Source organism: Lissotriton vulgaris, chromosome 12, assembly GCF_964263255.1.
Source record: "Lissotriton vulgaris chromosome 12, aLisVul1.2, whole genome shotgun sequence".
Classification (NCBI taxonomy): Eukaryota; Metazoa; Chordata; class Amphibia; order Caudata; family Salamandridae; genus Lissotriton; species Lissotriton vulgaris.
In genome coordinates this window covers 597,623,944-597,640,663 of record NC_141700.1, presented here as the reverse complement: position 1 = coordinate 597,640,663, position 16,720 = coordinate 597,623,944, and the positions used below count along the sequence as shown (strand labels likewise).

The following is a 16,720-nucleotide window of genomic DNA, read 5'->3' as shown; positions in this document are numbered from 1 at the left end:
TGGTCCCTGGTGTATGCGCCCCTTCCCTCTCGCAGCATACTTCTTTGCTCCCAATCATTTCTTATTCTGTGTCAGTCGCTCCCTACCTTCCTTGTGGAGTCACGACTCCAGCATCCTCCACGCCCAGCATCCAGTCTTTTAAAAACAGAATCAGTCAGGGGTGCTGGAACGATCTCCAGAGTGGGGGGTGCTGGTCAGGAGTAGCACTTCAGTAAAAGACCTAAGGATTTTAGACAAGTCTGGTGTTCTTGAGAATGCAAGTGTATAAAGTTCCAAATCCCTTCTATGAAAAGTGGCAAACCCCAAGGGCACCTTTATGGACTCTGCGTGCGCTCTAACTAAATGGCTCTTGGTGCTGCGTATATATCAAAACAGTAGCTGGAGTGAGTGGCAAACTAGTTTTGAAAGCTCCGTGAAGATTCATCAAATGGTGCCATAGTTATTAGCAAAACAAACAAGCACTGGCGTTGCCAATAGGTCTCGCAGTAGGAAAGTTGGAGCTATTGGTTTTGTAAATGGCATTTGATATTTATATATCGTTATTGGCATTGTCAATAACAATATATAAATATCAAATGTCATTTACAAAACCAATAGCTCTAACTTTCCAAATGCGAAACCTATTGGCAACGCCAGTGCTTGTTTCATCCAATGTCTACTCCTTCGGCAGTGAATCGTAGCCCTGGTGCACTTTGTGATGCATACACACTTCTACAGTCGGGCAGGCGTAAGGCCATTGATTTACATGGGGTGGTGTAAAACTGGTGATATGGGGAGTCAAGAGACAGGGAAACCCCAGGCGCATAGAAGTCTGTGGACGTTGGCTCAGTCAATTGGAAAGTCAGCCTGACAAAACAGTAACCAAAGTTGCAGCAGTTGTCTGGCAGAACACCCGCATGGCTGCCCTCCTAAAGTCCCGGCTTGCTACTGAAGTGCCTTCTGTCACTTTGGACTTTGGGGTGCATCTGCAACCTTGTGGGTCATCGGATTTATTGGCACAAGCTTCCCCATCCGCCTGCTACATTGGTACATGCAGTAACTGCCTGACCCAGAGTAGGAATCGTCACATAGATAAGAACCAGTTTTGACTTAAGTGTAAAAAGAAAAAAGCTAAAACGCCATATTGAATACGTTTGCCTTCAATGGTCTTGGAGGACGTATGAGAATGAATTTGCGTTCCAGCATTTATCTGTAAGACTAGGTTCAATAAGAATTTTTCTTTTGTAGGAAGTTGTTTTGCAAGACGGAAGCCTCGGGCCTCTCCCATTCAGTGAAGATTTGAAAAGCAAACAGACAGCACATCCCAGTGTTGTGTCTGAATGAGCCCATGAAGTATGCGTGTAGTAAAGTGGTAGCGCGCCGGACATGTTGCATCAGGAACCACTCAGCACAACCTACGGCATTTTGTTCTTCCCAATCATGCTTGTGTCATAATGGCGCCCCTCCCTCTCTGCCTCACCACCTGAAAGCCCTGGGCGTTTCATTGTCAGTTTGAAGGAAGCCTTGCTCCACATTCGCAATGCACTTTATTTATTGGCATGTGATACATATTTCACTTATGTCCCTACAAACTTGCACCTTTTTTATCTGTCACTTCCGGTCACCACAGGAAAAGTTCAGTCGAGAGTAGCAGAGGGTTAGCCAGACGTGCTGCTTTCCACCGATATGACCGTGTGAGGTCATGTCATTTGGGAGTGATCGTGCAAGAGAAGGTACCTGCAGGATTGCTCCCCAGAACCATGGCTGAATATGTGAGCAGGGCAGCGCGTAAGTGACTCAAGTATGTGGATCAAAAGAAAAGTGCGATTTAGTGCATGGGGCCATATTTACAAGGCCGGGAGAGAAAATAAAGAAAAAATGAGGCGAGAGTGGAGAAGATAACGAGATAGACGAAAGGAGGGTCCGGCTGGGAGCTGGGAAATAGGCTAAAAGGGCTGAAAGGGAGGGGAGAATGCACGTAGCACATTCCAATGAAGTCTGGTGGGGGGCGGGGGTGGGGAGCAGGCATATGGTGTTTGAGTGAGCAGCCTTTGATGTGCGAGCGAGTGGGAGGAGCTGATATGAAGTGAAATGAGTGTCGAACACTTTTACATCAGGTGGCTGTTCTCCTTTTTGTGTGTCAGTTTTCATAACACATTTATCCTTTGTTTTCTACCACAACCCCCTAACTTTAGAAAGATACACTAGCCAGGTGCTTGCAGAAAATGTAAGTCGTGAGCGCCGTTCGTGAGACAACCAATTGACCCAGGCGATGTAAAATAGAAGGCTTTATAAACCAGCATTGGTAAACATGCAATCCCATTTGCAAGAAAGGGTTCCTGTCACCCCTGTAGCACCCATCACTGTATAAACTCTGATACGTGCCTCTTCTCTTTGAAATAGATAAATATCCCGCCCCTGCATCGAGCCCGGAATGTTACACTGCATTTTATGGGGAGGAAACAGTTGCTGAAAAGGCTGGCTTCATTTGGAGAGCGACCTACCTCTGTCTCCGCAGTCCACTGCGTCTGAGGTGGATAACTCGGACATGTCGTTGGCTGGTGCAGGCTGTGCATGAATCGCTTCAGTTTTCTTGAACAGGGCTTTTAATATTGACTCATTCAGGCTGCAGTTATTCACATTCTCTGTCTGGCAGAACACCCGCATGGCTGCCCTCCTAAAGTCCTGGCTTGCTACTGAAGTGCCTTCTGTCACTTTGGACTTTGGGGTGCATCTGCAACCTTGTGGGTCATCGGATTTATTGGCACAAGCTTCCCCAGCTGCCTGCTACATTGGTATATGCAGTAACTGCCTGACCCAGAGTAGGAATCGTCACATAGATAAGAACCCGTTTTGACTTAAGTGTAAAAACTAAAAAGCTAAAACGCCATATTGAATACGTTTGCCTTCAATGGTCTTGGAGGACGTATGAGAATGAATTTGCGTTCCAGCATTTATCTGTAAGACTAGGTTCAATGAGAAATTTTCTTTTGTAGGAAGTTGTTTTGCAAGACGGAAGCCTCGGGCTTCTCCCATTCAGTGAAGGTTTGAAAAGCAAACAGACAGCACATCCCAGTGTTGTGTCTGAATGAGCCCATGAAGTATGCGTGTAGTAAAGTGGTAGCGCGCCGGACATGTTGCATCAGGAACCACTCAGCACAACGTACGGCATTTTGTTCTTCCCAGTCATGTTTGTGTCATAATGGCGCCCCTCCCTCTCTGCCTCACCACCTGAAAGCCCTGGGCGTTTCATTGTCAGTTTGAAGGAAGCCTTGCTCCACGTTCGCAACGCACTTTATTTATGGTCATGTGATACATATTTCACTTATGTCCCTACAAACTTGCACCTTTTTTATCTGTCACTTCCGGTCACCACAGGCAGTGTTTGCGGGGAGAGAGAGGGGAGGTGCTGGTGTGGGAGGGGGGAGGTGCTGGTGTGGGAGGAGTGCTGTTAGGGCAAGGCTGTGTTTGCGGGGAGAGAGAGGGGAGGTGCTGGTGTGGGAGGGGGAGGTGCTGGTGTGGGAGGAGTGCTGCTAGGGCAAGGCTGTCTTTGCGGTGAGAGAGAGGGGAGGTGCTGGTGTGGGAGGGGGGAGTTGCTGGTGTGGGAGGAGTGCTGCTAGGGGAGGAGAAGCCTGATGCCGGATGGGGGCGGGAGAGCCTGGGAATGCGAGAGGCTGGGCTTGCATGCGATGTGCGTGCATGTACACGGGAACTGCAAGAAAACCGCGGGGCTGAAAGCCCTTGGTTTGACTTGTGTTTTGCCGACATGAATTCTCGCTCCGCTCGATGCGCTTGCGCACATCGATAGGTCGCGAGACCTAAAAATACCTTTCCCATGGAAAATAGGTCCTAACTATCTGGGGACCGGCATGTACTCATGCACCCTGCATGTTTAACTTTATAAATATGAGGTGGTAATAAACTTTGCTGCACGAAAGGTTTTGGTTCCCCACCATTTCATTTCTACTCCTGGTGCTGCTGTGTGCGTTGAACGAGTGAGCCATGGCGTGAATTTTAGAAACAGATACACACACACACACACACACACCACCTAGTGGCGTGCTTTTCCAAAGACTGAGCATTTTTTGGTTTGCTAATAACTTTGACCCCGTTTGACAAATCTTCATGAAACTTTCCAAAACAAATGTTTATCCACCTCAGTTCCTTCCTGTAAAGGTTGCAGGTAATCAGTCAATCAGGAGCCAAGGAAAAAGGGGGGGTCCCAAAATTTAAAATCCCCAGGCATTTATTTACAATAGACTTCTTTAAGACAGGTTATAGCAAAAACTGCTGAAAGGAATTACACCAAATTAGTCAGGAAGCTAGATCTTGGTCCATAGATTGTGCTTTTTTTTGTGAATTGGTGTAAATCCGTTAACCAGTTTTTGAGAAATAAAGGGTAAAAAATATAACTGCATATTTTGGCAGTTGGGCTCACAAGAGTACTGTGAGACTCCAGCGAGAGAGCAAAATCAAAAATGGAGGCCTAGGATTGGCCGAGAGGCCCATTTTTCCGGTGAGCCTTCACATAGTCCTGCGAGAGTGAGCATTCCGATTGGCTGGCTGTTGCAATGTTAGAAATGAAATGGCCACCATTATGGCTTACTGTGAATAACTGGAGGTATTGTGGAAATGAAGTAAAACAAGCCTAGCCATTGCCAATAGGTCTCGCCTTTGGGACCTTATAAGTGTTTAGCCATGCAACAGTTTATGTTCTTGCATCAAGGATATTGTGCTGCATAACTAAATACTTAAAAGGTTCCAAAAGCGAGACCTATTGGCTATGCCAGTGCTTGTTATTTCTAGAAATGGGATGAGCCTAATTCGTAGGGTTCTTCCCTCAAAACAAAGAGGGTAGAGAGGCAGGAAGGAGGGGGCACAGGGTGGGGTTTTGTCCACAGAAGAAAAAAAAAACACACATGTTTGGCTGAAGGATTGACAGCATTTTTTTCTGACATGAGGGCATTCCTCGGAATGATTTCCACACACTTGAAATTAATGTAATGAAACAAAATTACAGGAAACGAGTTAATGGGAATGCTTTCCCCAGAATGCGGGTGTAGCTTCCATTGTGCAGCAGGTGAAGTGACACCCGGTCCTGAGGAGGGGTTTGAACACTGAATAATTACTGGGTTTATATACCTCAAACAGCAGCGGGTGGGATGGGGTGACTTCTTCCATGCACTAGGGCCAATAACACCCCTGGTAAGTCACTGTTCCAGAACACGTGCTTTTAGGTGCGTTTCACTCCAGAATTGACTGCAAACCTAGGTAGCAGGCGGCAGCAATACAGTTACATGCATTAATGTATAAAATACAACGATCTGGTTATACAGCGCTGGCTGTCACTTGAGGCAAAATAAGTAACATGTCAATGCGAGACTAGAGTCCAGATCACCAGCCCTCCAATGTGAACGTGTGACAGGCTCATGGAGGGCAGACTCGGCCCCGAAGCCCAGCCGTCCACGGCAGAGCGACGCATCTTTGTTTTTTATTCATTTATTTCTCATGCCGCACCCACCCCGGTGCCAGCTTTGATGAAGGGACTGCGGCGGGTGTGGGGACAAAGATGGCAGCCAGTGGCACGAGGGCCGCCAGGGATAATGTATGCAGATTGTTTGGAGAGCAGCTGCGTGCTTTGTAAATTTCAAGACATGTCGGTGGCAGAGGTGGTCTGCTAACGAGGGGGTCGGAGCCGCGCCCCATCAGTCTCTGCCACCACCAGGACATGTTTTGGGAGCCAGTTGATGGAGGGCGTTCCTTCTATTGGGGCGGAGGGAGTAAGGGGCTGGCGGCGGAGGGGAGGGGGCGAGCTATGAGAGAGCAAGTGCCTGGGAGTAGCTAGATAGGTGGAGTGTGCTGAGAAACACTGAGATTCATTCATATATACACCCATGCGTGCAGGAGAGACACGAACATTCATTCACGTGTACACCCATGTGTGCAGGAAAAACACAAACATTCATTCATGCATTAACGCATATGAGCAGGAGCTGCGCGGCCGCGAAATAAAATAAAATAAAAAACAGCGGAGATCGAAGCAGTGCCCGCACAGCTGCCCCCTGTTCTATATTCGCATGCAAGCTGAGCAGAAGCGCTTCCAGCTTGCCAGGGTGTTCTTAAGCCTCTCAAAGCAATGCGATCATTGCGGTGCTCCAGCCCTTCCACCAGCTGATTCTAGGGAAGAAAGAGGAGCGAGGATTAATAGATGCAGGCTCCGTGTCAGTGCCGACATGATTACAACAAGCTTAAACAAGTAATTGCAAAAAATAAAAAACGCGAGTGGTGCGCACGCATTGCCGGCCACCAGCTTGCTATAAAGTGCTGTGCACGTCACGCGCGCTTGTGCGCGTTCTAGCAAGCTGATCGCCGGCAAAGTAGCATTTCTCAGAGCTACTAAATGTCTCGGACTGATCAGGCCGAGACCTAAAAACAATATAAGCTGGAGTCCAGCTCGACCTAAAAAGGGGAGCAGAAAGGCATGCTGCCCCCTAGATCTAGAAAGGAGGTGTCTCGGGGATAATCACTGTGACGATAATAAATGTATATTGTTTTAAACTAATTTTTACTATCTTGCAGGATCATAAATAGTAACAAGCATTGGCATAGCCAATAGGTCTCGCCTTTGGGACTTTATTAGTGTCTAGCCATGCAACAGTTGATGTTGCATCAATTACATTGTGCTGCCTAATTAAATACTTATAAGGTCCTAAAGGCTAGACCTATTGGCTATGCCAATGCTAGTTACTCTTTCTGCCCGGGGGAAGAAGGGAGGTGGGTGTGTTCCGTAGAGGGCCTACTGACAGGGAGGCGGGTGTGTTCCGTAGAGGGCTTACTGGCAGGCTGTGCTCTGAACTGCCTGGTTTGGAGCACAGTCTAATTTGGTTTATTGAAGCCACTGTTTGTATATATTTTTTCGCAGAGTTTTATATAGTGTGAACTTGACTTAAGGGTATCAGAGCGCTTTACCTGAGCACCAGTTACATTACACAAGCACACATTAATTTTTGTTGGGCACAGGGGGAGAGTTAGTGATTTGCCCAGAATCACAGGATGTTAAGCATCGCTGCCTAGACTCAACCCCAGTTCCCCCAATTCGAGGTCGACCGTTTTCTGCAAAGTATGTCCCCAGACATGTTTATGCACAACAGTATCCTCTCATCATCCTTTTGAACACCAGTACAATATAATCTCCAGGGCAACCTCTCTATCTTTCACGCAGAAGCCTGTCTGCTCAGATGTGGTCATGTTGTCTCCTCGGTGTGCACCGATAGATGTCGGTGAACAGGGGGGGGGCAGCGGTGCTGCTGGTTGGGAAAGTGAGAGGAGAAGATGAATGAACGAGGGAGGGAGACGGGGGAGAAGGGGTCAAAGAGAGAGGGAGACGAAGGTACGGGTATAAAGATGGAGAGAGAAGGAATCAAAGAGAGAGGGAGTGAGCCAGACCAGAGAAAGAAAAGTGGCGGGGGACTGAAGGAGAAAAGAGTGAGACATGAAGAAAGAGAGAAGGGGTTAAGGGATGTGAGAGATGAGGGAAAGTAAGAAAAATAAATAAAGAACGAGAGAGGGGTGAGAGAAAGAAGAACATACAGTAGCCACTAGATTAGGGCATTTGTCCAGCTATTAAGAAATATCTCCAATTGATAATTTAACAGGCAAGTAAACCACTGGAGCTCTTCTTCCTTCTAACATGCACTGTCTGAACAAAGCAAAAAAATAGCTTTAACAATGGTCCAGGTTGATCCTAAAGGGTGCTATGATCACAGACATCAGGGGCATGACCACGTGACAGTTTATCCTTAAAAATATATTTTAATATCAGCCTGATAGCTGCATTTTTATAGTTATTTTCTTAATTGTATGCAGGTGATGCAAAACCCGACTCACAGCCCACTGTTATACAATCTTCAATACGTCCACAGAGGAGTTTGGCACAAAATGCCCACTTTTTACATTACTTCCTAAGTTTGTTTTTATTTGATGTATAGGGAGATATAATTACTTTACCAGAATCACACATGGCTGTAGGTCAAGTGGAGGCGCCTGAATTGCAACCTGGTCGCAGAGTTCCGAAGACAGTTATTCAGCCACAAAACCACACCTCCCCTGCACTCCTTTTTCTAGAGTGTTAATTCAGTGGGCAAAAAAACCTTGGATTGGGGGTCCGAGAGTGTCGCGTAAGCTCTCGGCGTTCAATCGGGCTTCAATTTATCTTTGTGACTATTAACAGCCGGGCACACAGTGCTAAACTGCTACTTACACAGATGTGTTTCCCATTATGTTTTTTCATCGTCTAAAATAATTTTTATCCCCCCCCACCGACCAAAAACGAAGTTTAAAATACTGTCTGTGCCAACAGGACCAAGAAAGAGAAGATTAAAAACTTTTGAAAAATTGACAAGTGATCTGCTTACCTCACTTTGCTGTGCCACGTGGCGAGCGCGAGGAGGGAGGTGCAGCCGGGGCTGCTGCTGGTGCTGCTGTGAGGGCGAGCTTTGCCCCCTCCCTCCTTTTAAGCAAGTGAATGAATCAGCGGCTGCAGTTCTCTGTGCACATCTGCGCTGGGAGTCAGCACCAGTCAAATTCCCTTGTTTTTTGCAATCCCAGATTTTCCTCCGACTGGCTCCCCCGTCTAACTGTGCAGGAGGAACTCCTGATCAGGGAGAGACCTGGGCAGAACTGAGGGGCTGTCTCTCCTCTGTGCCGACTGAAAAGCGTGGACTGCGGTGGGCCACCGGCGCGCGGTCATTGATTTCCCAGGACAAGGAGTCTGAAAAAAAAACGTTGCAGGAAGTTTGTGGTCACTTGGGATTGTAAGGAACGGGCCCACAGACCGACCAATCAGACGGGGGAAGAAAATCACGCAGTCCAAAAAGGAGGTTCATATCGTTGAAAAGTGAGGCTGAGTGTTTGAGGAAAGGGTGAAGAGCGGTTATCAGCATTTGATGTCTGTTCCATTTCCATGTTTCTAGATATAACTCTGACCACATTCTCAGAGATTCAGACGGTTACATTAATTCTTTGACGGCTCACTGTCACCACAGTCTTGAAGGAATGTGTCATAATTATTACCAGAGGGACAAATGTCGAAGGGAAAACATGACTATAGCATATACTAACAAGCATTGTGCAGAGGAGTAAAAGTGCAAAGCGGAGCTGCAGCGGCACGAGCAGTAGGGATCATGAAAGCTGGAGTATATATACGAATATATAAGTTACAAAAAATACCCACTGTTTAAAAGAGGGTAAATAAGTCTCCGTGTTATATGAGCGCATGTGTGTGAGGGGAGAGGAGATATCGCAAGGCGACTTCCTAGGGGCTCAGTCCATGTCCAGCGTTTACTTGCGGGAGCGAGCGCAATAATTGCAAACAGATGGCACAGCTGCTCGCTCCCGCAAGGTAAACGCAGTACATGCATTAGGGCTCATTGGAAACAGTTCAGAACATGCACGAGTTTCCAATAAAGGCTGGAGCGATTCCAAGAGGTCTCCGAAGCAGCGCTTGCGCGTTGCGTAGGAGAGACCTAATAAGGAGTAGAAGAGTTCTCAATACACCATATTACAGTGGTTCCCAAACATTTTTGACCCGTGGCTCCCTTGACCTAATTGGCAGTTGTCCGTGGCTCCCCATAAATAAGGACATAAGTACGGCCTCTGGAGTACTTCCTGCCGGCTTCCTAAAATAATTGGGATGCAATGAGGTTAATATAATCATGTTTGTAACAAAATAAAAAGATAACAGTTGTTTAATAAGAACTCGTTAAGTGAGAAACAATACTACAAGATTAATAGCCATATGTTTCCATGCACCTTTTTTAATCATACAACAGTTACATTAAACTTCTGTTTAATAAAATATCTCTTTGCAATACTTTCACATCAGCGTGCCAAGCAAGCTGGATCTTATGATCTAATGTTGAGGATTCACTCTCGCCACAAACACAAATCATGGTGGCAAAATGATACAATTCACAGTACAGTTTGCTGAAAGAAATAAATCAATAAAATGTCCATAGGAACTTCAGTCACTTAAGAAAATCTTGACCATGCACTTTAAAATTGTCTATCTATTAAAAAAAAAATCAATATAGCATCCTGCTTCACTTCTACACTCCTCTTTCTTTGACTGTTCCATCCTAATGTGTGCACGGGTTTCCCCAGTCCAAAAAAGCTGGAAAATTGAAATACTATATATGTGGCATGGCATGAAATGCTGTTGCCAACATTTATAAAATGTTGTTGCCAACATTTATAAAATGCAGTCCAACGATGTAATGAGCTCCGTGGAGCCCGCCTTTTTACAGTAAAATTATTAATCAAATACCATGCTGATCTTCGCCCAACCTCTGTTTTACACCCGTACCACTAGCATTATTTTTACTGTAAATTTCACAGTACAAATAATGCTGGCGATACGGGTGGTTGGGGCGAAGATCAGCATAGTATTTGAAAAATAATTTTACCGTAAAAGGGAGAAGACTGAACTCACAACTGGAAAACCTGTTTCAAAAAGTGAATAAATAGGATTTTAAAGATCCATAGTAAATATTTTGGATAATACTAATTATACATTCTAGAACAAATCGCAAGCTCTGTGACACCATGTCCAGTAAAAACTGGCCAACTCCCCAATTCTCACAGACTATCCTCACCCTTTATGTCTAACCTCATGATTGAGGAGGAGGAGATGTGGCCTAATAGCTAAAGATGCCAACTCTCAACATCCTGTGATTCTGAGCTGGGCAAATCACTTAAACCCCCCCCCCCCCATGCCTAAAACAGCAGCCTGTAGTCTGGCACGCTTATAAAATGTCTGGTTCTCATGTGAAGCATGAGTAACAAGCACTGGCGTTGCCAATAGGTCTCGCAGTAGGAAAGTTGGAGCTATTACAATTGCAAATAACAATGCCTTTTATTTTTATTTTGCATGTTAAAAACATAAAGGGCTTTGTCATTTACAAAACCAATATCTCCAACTTTCCTACTGCGAGACCTATTGTGCACTGCACAGTGTGTGTGAAAGTGGCACTGCGTGGGTGTGAGTGGCTTTGAGTGAGTGGCGTTGCGTGTGTGAAAGTGGCACTGCGTGGGTGTGAGTGGCTTTGACTGAGTGGCGTTGCGTGTGTGAAAGTGGCACTGCATGGGTGTGAGTGGCTTTGAGTGAGTGGCGTTGCGTGTGTGAAAGTGGCACTGCGTGGGTGTGAGTGGCTGAGTGAGTGGCGTTGCGTGGGTGTGAGTGGCGTTGCGTGGGGGTGAGTGGCGTTGCGTGGGGGTGAGTGGCGTTCCGTGGGGGTGAGTGGCGTTCCGTGGGGGTGAGTGGCGTTGCGTGGGTGAGTGGCGTTGCGTGGGTGAGTGGCGTTGCGTGGGTGAGTGGCGTTGCGTGGGTGAGTGGCGTTGCGTGGGTGAGTGACGTTGCATGGTTGAGTGGCGTTGCATGGTTGAGTGGCGTTGCATGTGTCAGAGGCTAAATGTAGCACAGGGAGACCTCCAGCGGTAAGACAATCAAAAACAACTTAGAGGGGAGGAGCCAAGATGGCGACCGGAGCAGACGCTTGAGCTCCCGGCTCCGTCGGTCTCTGGTTCCGCGATGATATCCTGCCTGATATCCTGCCCGCTCCTGGCGGTGAAACGTGTGCGAAGATGAGCTGATTAATCCTGTGCAATCTTGAGATTCCAGCTTGCCCGGATACCGGTGATACTCGAGGAGGTGTTCCCCGCCCTGGACCCTCGCCCCTCGCCGGCCCCTGGAGACTTCGCAACTACCGGATCTGCCGACACCATTCCAGGCTGAGTGGTCCCGCCCGCACTGCATACCGAGGTCTGCCGCCAGCTGGGTCCCGCTGGTGGGGGCCGACAGACTGCTGTACCCAGCGCCTGGAACATGAGGGCTGTGTGGTAAGCCCCGGGGGAACGAGTCTCCTGCTTCGATCTGGTGGAGCGCGCTGGGGGAGGTTCGGCGATCCGGCTCGCCTTGGACTGCCGACTCCTTCTTCTGTTACCTAACCTGCAGCACAACAGCCTTACGGGACGGGCGCTTGGCTTTCCGCGATCTTTGTGGCGACATTGACTGGAAGGGAGCTTGTCTTTGCTGCAGACCCCCCTCCCCCCCCCGCGGCCATTTTACCGTCCTGCGGCAATCATGACCTTACCGGATTGCCCGCGGTTGGAGGGAGAGGACCCGGTTCTGACCGCAGATTGTTTGGATCTCCCAGCGTCGAGCGCCAGCTCTACAGTGCCGACTCGGCTCATTGTCAATGCGGGGACGCAGCCTCCACCATCCTTAGGCTCCGTTTTGGCCGCCCTACGAGATCTCCATTTGCAAATGCGTAGTGGCCTCCGGGCACTATGTGAGCAGTTCGACTCAATGTTATTTGCTGCGGGTCGGGAGCGCAACATTTGTGTCCAGCACAGTGTGGATTTGTCTTTGCCGTCACGTGGAGATACAGTGGCTGTAAGTGGATGTGCTACATTGTTGTCTGCAACTGATTTCACCGGCGCCTATGGCCAGCTGCTCGCCCATTCTGCTGCCGAAACTTTGTTTCCCTCTCCTTCGAAGCTTGAATCATTGTTGCCTGCACTATCGAGCCTGAAGAGGAATCCGGCTGCGCAACTCGTGGCTCCCTCGAGGGCTCATTCACTGTGGTTTTCGCCTCATCCTCTGCTGAACTTTTGTGCTCTGGAAGCCCTGTTGGGACTATGTGAAGTGGACAAAGGGATTTCTACAGATGGTCGGCGGCCATTTTATTCTCCTGACTCGTCTTCTTCTTCTGGGCGGCCATATTGTCTTTGTGTGCAAGGGATGCGGGGCCTTCATATGGGAGCTGGTTTTGTCTTACACCCACGATCGGGCCAGGGTTAGGCTGTTTAATAGTGCTACTGCTTCATGGGTTGGCGGGACTGGAACTGGATGGGGTCTGCATTAGGTTGGGTCAGGGCTGGGTTCTATTCACGCTGTTGGTTGCTTGGCTGGTTGGACCGGGATTGAGAGTGGTACATACTTGTTTACGTCGCACACGATATATTGACTTTCCCCTAATTGTTTCTGTGCTAATGCCTGACTCTTAGTAGTCGTAAATAGAGTGGGGATAGTGTTCCTGACTGAAGAGCTGGGACGGTTTGGTTTGGCTCCTCCTCCCGCTTCCCTGGTAGTTTTTTGGGAGTCGCAGATTAGAAGGGTCTAGTCTCACTCTCTATATCTCAGAGTGTATATTTTTATTATTTTCTTCTTTTTCCTTCTTCCTTCCTTTTACTTTACTGCATTTCGGGTTCTTTATGGGGCGACAGGCACATTGTCGGGGGGGGTAGGCCGTAGCCTCCGCATTGGTGTAGGGTGGGGGGGTAGATTTTATTTCTCTTATTTAGTTTCTATGGGCTTTTTTCTCACTTTTCTGCGCTTTCTTGTACTGTTTTCCTTTCTGGGCCTGTGATAGAGAATGGTTGGGAGGGGGTAGCACTGGGAGTGGCACGATTCTGGTTTCTGTCGTCTGCTTTGTTATTCCATTGTACTGCTACTCTGGTGCGATATTCATGCAATTGCTGCCATTATTAATGCTGCCTACTCATGTGGGAACTACTATACGGACTCGGATCTCTTTTGCCTTTATCCTTTATGGACTTTTGTTAATTCGGAAAAAAATAATTAAAATTAACCTTTATTTCTCCTTCCCCCTGACGCCGTGATTTTCCAATATACATGTTGTTATGTGCTATTGTATCGCCTGACACCATTGGGGGACTGTATTGTTGACACCTGCGCTCAAAAGTCTTGTGGCCGGCCGGATGGTTGTAGGCCCGTATTTGTCTTTCTGCACCATGCGCAATAAAGGTTTTCAAAAATTTAAAAAAAAAAAAAAAAAAACAACTTAGAAAACATTTCACAGTATGAAAAGATCAAACTCATAAACGAGCGTGATACACCTCAGCTAAAAATCATGATAAATAACACACATTAGAAGTGAAACTGCAAGTACAGAAGGACCAGCTTTGCTTGTTTAAAACTCCCACTTCAGGCAGATGAGTGTAATGTGTCAAGCGTCTTGTGCACATGAGCAGATCGTGGAGTCTGAGAATGGCAGCCGAAGCAAATACAAACAAGAGGAATGACTGTGAGGCGCATTGGTGTGAAGCACATCAAAGGGCTTCTCCGCTCCTAATTAGGTGAGGAGAAGCCGTTTCAGGAAACTGAAAGTACGGCCGGCATGCGGCCGGCCATGAATAATTAGGGGAGGAGAAGCCCTTTGATGTGCTGGGCTGGCTGGCCCTGAATGCGCGTGCATGTTGAACAGCATGAAAACCGCGGGGCTGAAAGCCCTTTGGTTTGAAGATATTTTCGCCACTTGAATTCTCGCTCTGCTCGATGCGCTTGCGCACATCGATAGGTCGCGAGACCTAAAAAGGCAGGCTCCACTGAGCTCATTACATTGTTGAACTGCATTTTATAAATGTTGGCCGTGCCACATATATAGTATTTTAATTTTCCAGCTTGTGTGCATGAGTTTCCCCAGTCCAAAAGCCAAGATTCCTAATGCTGCTAATCAGCACTATACTACAGGGAAATCATGTTGTACGTGCAAAACCACAGCCTTGAGAAAAAAAGAGAGAGGTCTTTAATAACTGCAGGGATACTGTCGATCACCAGGGCACTGGCATGGAGCATTTTCAGTCAAATCCCTCTCAAGAGATCATGACCTAAAGAGCTATGCATCGGGCTTGGAAAATGGGCTGTTGCTATGTCATGCATAACTGTTGATTTCACTTGGAATTGTGTGATGCTGTGTCATTCTGCAAAACTTTTCAATGAAGTTGGTTATAGGAAGTCAAGATGGGCAAAAATCTTCTCATCATAGCGGTAGTCTGATCTCGGCAGATTGTGAGAGCTTTCTAAAAGATAAAGACTTCAATATGTAAAAGCAGCACATCCCTTAACAGCCAAGATTCCATAAAATGCAGTCCAACGATGCAATGAGCTCTGTGGAGCCCGCCCTTTTACAGTAAAATTATTAATCAAATACCATGCTGATCTTCGCCCCAACCTCCGTTTTACACCCGTATCGCCAGCATTATTTTTACTGTGAAATTTACAAGATCGGCATGGCGTTTGATTAGTAATTTTACTGTATAAAGGCGGGTTCCACGGAGTGACTTAAAGTTAAAGGCAAGCAGTCAAAGTCAAACACAAAAGAAAACGGACCACACAGGGGGGCCATGGCAATTTCAACACCACAACCACCCTAGTACTGTAACAGTAACTAACCTTAGATGTGACGGAGAGGCTAACACGAGGCACGGTAGACAGCAACAATGCACCTGAAATGGTCAGAGCTGCGTGTATAATGGAGACTAGGACTACTCCTGTGAAAGCACGTACGTCCAACACGTATACGTACGCACGTATTGCGACAGTACTCTCGGGCCAAACCATGTTCACAGAATATGCAGGGGGCATGTAATTTACAGCTGACACACAAAATTTCAATTTCCCACAACGTGCGCGCGGCGCCCCTGGCACCTCATGACAGCACACCGGGGTGCCGCGGCGCACTGTTTGGGAACACGGCCATATTAGCAGGAATGCATATTGTGGTCCTTGTTTTTAGGAGGAAGTGTGTAAGACATAAGTATTGTTATGATTAGAAGGTTAAATCTTTTTTTTCCAAATTATGTTACGATCTCAAGAGACTCTCGCAGGATTGTGAAATGTAGAAAGGAGTAGGTGATCTTTGAATACACTATAGTATGCACATTTGGCACTGTAGGAAAGAGTGGTCCAGGAGATGGTGTTTATCAGAGTGTATTATTTACGCCCATTTGCTTAAGAGTTGCAAGTAGAGTACAATCTCTTCCCTCACCCCACTATGCACACCTATTAACAGAGAGAGGGATGTTAGCAGGGAGGACAGTTCCTCTCCAGTCACAACTCTGTGCATCTGTCATCTGAGAGAGCAGTTGCAGCAGAGCAGAGAGACCAGTCGCTCAGAACACACCCTACTATGAACACTTGCCATCTGAGAAAGAGGTCTGAAAGGACAGGCCAGTCCATCCACACACCCTATTGCATACACCTGTCATTTGAGAGAGAGGTCTCAGAGGAGAGGCCAGTCTCTCCACACACCCTAACACGCACACCCGTCACCTGAGAGAGAGGTCTGAAAGGAGAAGCCAGTCCCTCTCCAGTCACAACTGCATGCATCTGTCATCTGAGAGAGCAGTTTCAGCAGAGAGGCCAGTCTCTCAGAACACACCCTACTATGCACATACGTCATCTGAGACAGAGCTCTGAAAGGAAAGACAAGTCCATCTAAACAGCCCACTACACACACCTGTGATTTGAGAGAGGTCTCAGAAGAGAGGCCGGTGTCTCTCCACACACCCTACCATGCACCCCTATCATCTGAGAGATGGGTCAGAGAGGAAAGGGCAGTCCCTTTTTGCTCACTACTACACACACCCATCGTCAGAGAGAGGTCTCAAAGGAGAGGCCAGTCCCACAACACAACCTTCTATGTACACCCATTATGCGAGAGAGGGGTTTCAACGGAGAGGACAGTCTCTACACATGTGGTATGATTGGGTGGAGAACCAGAGATAGCTCGAGTTGTCCTAGGTGTTTTGAGGGAGAAGGAAGTCTGTTTGAGTTCTACTCAACAGAAGTGAATTTATGTTGAGCTGAAAGAGACTGGTGTCTTCATCTGCATTTAACAAAGAGTTTCAGTCTCAGGTATTTAATAATAAATGTAATAAA

The 16,720-nt window shown here is 47.2% G+C and overlaps 1 protein-coding gene across 3 annotated transcripts in view; it reads right to left on the bottom strand.

Annotated features, from left to right (window-relative positions):
- The window catches only part of ANKRD27 (ankyrin repeat domain 27), a 719,886-nt gene that overhangs the window by 636,590 nt on the left and 66,576 nt on the right, over nucleotides 1-16,720 (bottom strand). The window lies entirely within an intron of this gene.